Source organism: Arachis ipaensis, chromosome B01, assembly GCF_000816755.2.
Source record: "Arachis ipaensis cultivar K30076 chromosome B01, Araip1.1, whole genome shotgun sequence".
Classification (NCBI taxonomy): Eukaryota; Viridiplantae; Streptophyta; class Magnoliopsida; order Fabales; family Fabaceae; genus Arachis; species Arachis ipaensis.
The window spans coordinates 85261270-85269511 of NC_029785.2; positions in this window are offsets into that span (position 1 = coordinate 85261270).

Sequence of the window (8242 nt, forward strand, 5' to 3'; positions counted from 1 at the left end):
AATGGAGCTCAATAAAGATCAATGCATATGTGTTATAATAAAGATCACTTTTTGTTTTAATTTCTCAAGCATTTTTACTTTTCTGTTTAGATCTACTTTACTTCAATTCACCTTCTACTCTTCTGTTTTGTTGCAATTCACTTCTCCTTGTTTAAATTCTGCAATTCCAACTCCCAATCCCTTTTATAATTCAAGCAATTTACATTTCTTGTACTTTAAGATTCAGTCATTTACATTTCTTGCAATCTAAGTTTCTGCAATTTAATTTACTTGTCTTTAAGATTCCGCACTTTTATTTTCTGTTCTCTTTAATTCATTGCAATTTTTTCCTCTCCCTTTACAATTCATGCAATTTGGTTTCTGCCAAATACAAATCACTCAACCAATACTTGATTCGCTTGACTAAATCAACCACTAAACTAAAATTGCTTAATCCTTCAATCCCTGTGGGATCGACCTCACTCATGTGAGTTATTATTACTTGATGCGACCCGGTACACTTGCCAGTGAGTTTTCCTTTGGATCGTTTTCCACACATCAAGTTTTTGGCGCCGTTGTCGGGGATTGAATTAGATTGACAATGATTAAGTGAAGTGGAGATATAGATCAAGCACTTTTTCTTTTCTGTTTCTTTAATTTTTGACTAACACACTAACTGTTTAAATTTTTGCTTAAGCCAACTAACATTTCACTTTAGCAATGGATTGAAGTATTATTGCCTTTCTGGTGTTGTGTGATTCTTATGCTTGGGTTGTATGTCAGGTACAAGGAAAATTATACCTACTTTTTGTGAACAAGACGAAAGAACTCTTAGGAGATTAAGGAGAGCTGAAAGAGGGAAAACATTGTTGGTGAAGAGGATTCAGAAGAAGAATTCCAGGACATGGAGGAACACTTAACAAATCCACCAAATCCACTAGAAGGAGCAGCCCATAACAAAAACAATCCACCACAGAGGAGAATTTTGTCTTCCTACACTTTTGCAAATCCTAGACATTGTGGGAGTAGCATTCTTACCCCAAATGTTAATGCAAATAACTTTGAACTGAAGCCACAACTCATCACCTTGGTCCAAAATAATTGCTCTTATGGAGGAGGACCACTTGAAGATCCAAACCAACACTTGTCTACTTTCTTGAGGATTTGTGACACTGTCAAAACTAATGGAGTGCATCCTGACAGCTACAAGCTACTGCTATTTCCATTCTCCCTCAGGGACAAAGCCACTCAATGGTTGGAATCATTCCCAAGAGACAGCATCAACAATTGGGATGATCTAGTAACCAAGTTCCTTGCTAAATTTTACCCACCTCAAAGGATCATTAGGTTGAAGACTGAGGTACAAACATTCACACAAATGGAAGCTGAACCCATCTATGAGGCATGGGAGAGATACAAGGCTCTAATCAGGAAGTGCCCTCCTGAAATGTTCACTGAGTGGGATAAGTTGCAGAACTTTTATGAAGGCTTGACTTTGAAATCCCAGGAAGCGTTGGATCATTCAGCTGGAGGCTCTTTGTAACTCATGAAAACTACAGAGGAAGCTCAAAACCTCATTGATATGGTGGCCAACAACCAGTATTTCTTTGCTCACCAAAGGCAATGCCAACGATCACAAAGGAAAGGAGTGATGGAGCTGGAAGGAGTGGACTCAATCCTAGCTCAAAATAAAATGATGCAGCAGCAAATTCAACAACAATTTGAGCAAATGGCCAAGAGGATTGATAGCCTCCAAGTTGCAGCAGTAACCACAAGCCAACCATCAACCACATGGGGGACAAATGAAGAAATTCAAGAGGACCAACAGCAGGAACAAGTCCAGTATATGCACAACTAAAATTCTGGATCAAATGAAGTTTATGGTGATACTTATAACCCATCCTATAAGAACCACCCAAACCTCAGATGGGAAGACAACCACAATCAAACTCAACAGCCATGGCAAAGGAACTCAAACCAAAACAGTTGGAAAAATACTAACCACAACAACCAGCAAACCAATAACCAAAACACATACAGAAAACCACAAAATACTTATCCCAACTCTAACCATCATCCATCCAATAACCAAACCAAAAACCAAAACCCTTATCCTCAACCCTCAACACCCCACAACCAACCAATCTCACAAGACTCTCAGAGGATCACCAACTTGGAGCTCTTAATGGACAAAATGATGAAGCACCAAGAGATGACAACAAAGAACCAGGAAGCATCCATGAAAAATATGGAGAGGCAGATTGGACAGATCTCCAAGAAAATTACCATGGAAAGAACATCAAGCTCACTACCAAGCAACACCATCCCTAATCCAAAGGAGGAATGCAAAGCTATACAACTAAGGAGTGGAAAGATCTTGGTAAATAATGAAGAAGTAACCAAGAAGTCAAGGGAAAGTGACAAGAAACAAGCTGAAGAAGAGAAAGCCAATGATGAGGATGTAACAGCAAGCAAACAAACTCAAGATCAGGCTCAAGAAAAGGAAGGCCAGCCACAAATATCAAGAAAAGGGAAAGAAGCAATGAAAGAATCACCCAAGGACCAAAGGCAGGGAGTGAACTTCACACCTCCATTGCCATATCCTCAAAGGTTCAGCAAAGAGACTAAGGACCAACACTTCCCTAAATTTCTTGAAGTCTTCAAGAAATTAGAGATAAACATTCCACTGGCCGAAGCATTGGAACAGATGCCCCTGTATGCAAAGTTCTTGAAAGAACTTATCAACAAGAAGAGGAGTTGGCAAGAGAAGGAAACCATACTTCTCACTAAAGAATGTAGTACTGTAATTCAAGGAGGTATCCCACCAAAGCTCAAAGATCCAGGGAGCTTTGTAGTTTTATGTACCATAGGCAAAATGACCTTAGATAAAGCTCTCTGTGACCTTAGTGCTAGCATAAATCTGATGCCGTTATCAATGATGAGAAAGCTTGCCAAAGAAGAACTCAAACCTACCAGAATGTCTTTGGTAATGGCTGATAGATCAATCAAGACACCCAATGGCATTGTGGAAAACCTGTTAGTGAAGGTTGGAGAGTATATCTTCCCTGCAGACTTTGTAATTCTGGATACAGAGGAAGAAGGAAACAATTCAATCATCTTGGGAAGACCATTTTTAGCCACAGCCAGAGCCATTATCGATGTAGAGAACGGAGTGATGCCAGGGCATCTTGGCCAGTTTCACTGACCTTTTCTTTACTGTTTTTAGGATAGTTTCATACATTTCTCTAGGAAATAAGCTAGTTTTGGGTAAATATTCACTTATGCCTTGATTCAAGCATACATTGTGCATTTTACATAATTTCATGAGGATTTTGCATAAGTTTAGTGACAAATATTATGTTGCATTACTCATGACTTGGACTAGAGCTTTGATGCAGTTATTAACACCCCTAACGTCCTGAACTAAAGTCTCCGCCCAGTTCGCATTTTCTCTCTGCAAGTAAAGCCAAGCCCAAATGAAGAAAAGAACTGCTTCAAACTCAAGATCCAAAGGCCTAAGACTTGAAGAATAAACTAGAAGCTGAGAAGAGTAGTATATATAGGAGTAGCTTTGAATTGTAAAGAAGCTCTGGAGGCTGGGAAAAAGAGAACTACTCTCTGTATTTTACTTTCTTTGCAAATTCTAGTTTTATGATGTATTCTCCATCTTTGTTTTCATTTTCAAGAGCTATGAACAACTAAACCCCTTTCATTGGGTTAGGGAGCTCTGTTGTAATTTGATGGATCAATACTAATTTTCATTATTCTTCTTCTATCTTTCCTCTTGATTTCACTTGAAAGCTTTCGATCTTCATCCAATTGAGTAGTTATCTTGGAAGAGAAGCTATTCAAACTTGGATCTCTTTTGAACCTTGAAAGAGGAATGAAGAGATCAAGCTAGAAATGCTTTCTCATGCTAGGCCAAATTGGGTTTGGATGGGTATGTGACTATAACCCTCTCAATACTTGATTTGGGAAATGCATGTGGTATAATCAGTGACCATACTTCATCTCTTCTCATGAGCAATTGACCAAGGAATTGGCTATTGATCAAGATTTGAGAGATTGAATTGCAAGAAATTGTAATTCAATCACTTAAGATTGCCAAGGAGATCAATGAGTGCATTGATTGAGGAAGAGATGAAAATGAACTTGATCCGGAGAATTGCAACATCTCCTAAGCCCAATGAACTCCCCATCTCTGATCTTACCCATTCTCTTTAATTTCTGCCATTTACTTTTATGAGCAAATCCCCCCATTCCCATTTACAATTCTGCAATTTATTTTCAGTCATTTACTTCCAGTCCTTTAATTCTAGCATTTACTTTTCTGTTATTTACATTCCCGCCATTTTATTTTCTGCAACTCTCAACCCAAATCCTGGATTCGCTCAACTAGAACATTCTTCTAATTAAAGTTGCTTGATCAATCAATCCCTGTGGGATTCGACCTCACTCTATTGTGAGTTTTTACTTGACGACAACTTCGGTACACTTGCCGAAGGGAGATTTGTTGTGAGACAAGTTTTCCGTGCAACAAGTTTATGGCGCCATTGCCGGGGATTGATTGTGCATCAACAATGATTAGATTGGAAGATCACTAGATTGAGCATTTTATTTTGTGAATTTCATTTTCTTTTTGAGTGATTTACTTTTTGTTTTAGTTATACTTCTTCCCTTCTCCCTCTACTCTTTTGTTTTTTCTTTGTTATTTTCAATTCTATTTGCTAACCTACTAACTATTTGATATATTGCATCACCCACAACTAACAGCAATTCTGACACAAATACTGTCTGCACCTATTTTCTCTGCTTGTACTTGTTGGTTGTATGACAGGGAGAAGAAGCGGGGCTTCAACTTCCTTTGATTCTGAACCGAAGAGAACCTTCCTTAGACTAAGGAGGGAGGCAAAAGAAAAACGAGTAGTTGGTGCTGAAGAAGAGGAGGAACAGTTTGAGGAATACTTTGAACCAAACATGGAAGAAAACATGGAAAATCATCATGAAGAAGAGACTCACAACCATGGCAGAGGAGGTGGAGCAAATCATGCTGGGGAGGATAGAAGAGTTTTGGGCTCTTACATTAATCCAAACCCAGGCAATTGTGGAAGTAGCATCCAAAAGCCAACAATCCATGCCAACAACTTTGAACTTAAACCACAGCTCATCACCCTTGTTCAGAACAACTGTTCGTTTGGAGGAGGTGTTCAAGAAGACCCTAATCAACATTTGACCACCTTCCTGAGAATATTTGACACAGTGAAATCTAATGATGTTCATCCTGACGCCTATAAACTGCTCTTATTTCCCTTCTCACTCAGAGACAAGGCAGCCAAGTGGCTGGAATCCTTCCCAAGGGAGAGCTTGACAACTTGGGAGGATGTGGTGAACAAATTCTTAGCAAGATTCTACCCTCCTCAACGAATCAATAGGCTGAGAGCTGAGGTTACGTTCAAACCTTCAGGCAACAAGATGGTGAGACTCTGTATGAAGCATGGGAGAGGTTCAAAGACTTAACAAGGAGGTGTCCATCTGACATGTTCAACGAATGGGTCCAGCTGCACATTTTCTATGAAGGGCTCTCTTATGAGTCAAAGAAGGCAGTAGACCATTCATCTGGAGGATCCTTGAACAAGAAGAAGACCATTGAGGAAGCCATAGATGTTATTGAAACAGTAGCAGAAAACGACTACTTCTATGCTTCCGAAAGAGGGAACACAAGAGGAGTGATGGAGCTAAACAATGTAGATATTCTGTTGGCCCAAAACAAGCTCATTACCCAGCAGCTGGTTGACCTCACCAAGAAGATAAAGAGGAACCAAGTAGCAGCAATCTTATCTTTATCAACAATCCAAGAAGGAGTGAATGAAGAAGCAGAGGGGAGTCAGGAGCAAGCCAACTACATTGGGAATTCACCAAGGAAAAACTATGATCCATACTCCAAGACTTACAACCCTGGATGGAGAAATCACCCGAACTTTGGGTGGGGAAGTGAGCAAGATCAAAAGCAATTCACCCAGAGGACATCTCAACACCCCACAACAACACTTCTCTACACACTTATCAAAACCAAAACAGCACATCTGCTCCGAATCACTCATCAATTGATGACAAGCTCTCTAAGATCGAAACCTTCATTGTAGGAATATGCAGAGACATTCAAGACAGTAAAGCATTCAGAGAGGAAGTGCAGTCAAACATGCAGAATCAAAATGCTGCCATCACAAAACTGGAGACACAAATCAGCTCTCTGTTTAAGCAGCTTCCTAACCACAATTTTTGCTATGATGCCCATTCAAGCAAAAGGGAGGAGTGTCAAGCTATCACACTTAGGAGTGGGAAGGAACTGAAGGAACATCCCCAAAAACCACAAGAAAAAGGCTCAAATGAAAAGGAAGAAGAGCAAGATGGAATGCAACCCCCCACGCCAAGTTTGCAGAAAGAAAAAAAGATACCCCAACTGAACGTCTCAAGAGCTCCATACCCCCAGCTATTGAAGAAAAAGGAAGATGACAACCAGTTCTTGAGATTTTTGGAAATCTTCAAGAAGCTACAAATCAACATACCATTTGCTGAAGCCATAGAACAAATGCCACTTTATGCCAAGTTTTTGAAGGAGCTAATGACTAAGAAGAGAAGCTGGAAGAACAATGAGACTGTGATACTAACTGAAGAGTGCAGTGCTATCATTCAGCATAAACTACCTCAGAAACTGAAGGATCCTGGGAGTTTTTAAATCCCTTGCATTATAGGAGAAATCACAGTAGAAAAGGCTCTTTGTGACTTAGGGGCCAGCATCAATTTGATGTCAGTAGCTATGATGAGAAAGATGAAAATTGAGGAGGCTAAACCAACAAAAATGGCTCTACAACTGGCAGACCGGTCATTCAAATTCCCTCACGGGATAGTGGAGGATTTGCTAGTAAAAGTAGGAGATTTCATATTCCCAGCAGATTTTGTGGTGCTGGACATGCAGGAAGACGCCAAAACCTCCATCATTTTGGGAAGGCCATTCTTGGCCACTGCTGGAGCTGTCATTGATGTTCAAAAGGGTGACCTCACCCTGAGTTACACAATGAAAAGATGACATTCAACATGTTCAAGGCCATGAGTTATCCACCAGAACAATTGGGGGAATGCATGAGGTTAGATGCACTTGAGGATGAAGTGCAAGAGAATTTTGAAAAAGATGAACCTGAAGAGAACGAGAGATTGGTGGAGGAAGAATCTGAATCAAGTGAAGAGGTAGCTACAGCAGAAATACATATACCAGATGCACCAAAGGAAGGGAACGAAAAATCAGAGGCACCCAAACCTGAACTCAAAGCATTACCACCCACTCTCAAATATGCATATCTAGGAGAAAATGAAAACTACCCAGTGATCATAAATTCATCCCTCAGTCAAGATCAAGAGGACGAGCTACTCAAGGTGCTGCGGGAGCATAAGGATGCCATTGGATGGACCCTTGCTGACTTGAAGGGAATCAGTTCAGCCATATGCATGCATAAAATACTGTTGGAAGATGATGCCAAGCCATCCATTCAATCCCAAAGAAGGCTGAACCCAATCATGAAGGAAGTGGTACAGAAAGAGGTTATGAAGCTTTGGCAAGGAGGGGTCATATACCCAATTTCGAACAGCCCTTGGGTTAGCCCCATACATGTTGTGCCAAAGAAGGGAGGGATCACTGTGGTTACCAATGAGAAGAACGAGCTCATACCTACAAGGACCGTCACAGGATGGCGGATGTGCATAGACTATAGGAAACTCAATGAGGCTACACGAAAAGACCATTTTCCCCTTCCATTCATAGATCAGATGTTGGAAAGACTTGCAGGGCACGCATATTATTGTTTTCTCGACGGTTATTCAGGATATAACCAAATAGTGGTTGACCCAAGAGACCAAGAGAAAACCTCATTTACCTGTCCGTATGGAGTGTTTGCCTATAGGCGCATGCCATTTAGATTATGTAATGCCCCTTCAACTTTCCAACGCTGCTTGCTTTCTATCTTTTCAGATATGATAGAAAAATTCATTGAAGTTTTTATGGATGATTTCTCGATATTCGGAGATTCTTTTCCTAGTTGCCTACATCACCTCGCCTTGGTATTGAAAAGATGCCAAGAGACCAATTTGGTCTTGAACTGGGAAAAATGCCACTTCATGGTGACAGGAGGAATAGTCCTTGGTCACAAGGTCTCTCACTAAGGCATTGAGGTTGATAGAGCTAAAGTAGAACTTATTGAAAAACTACCAC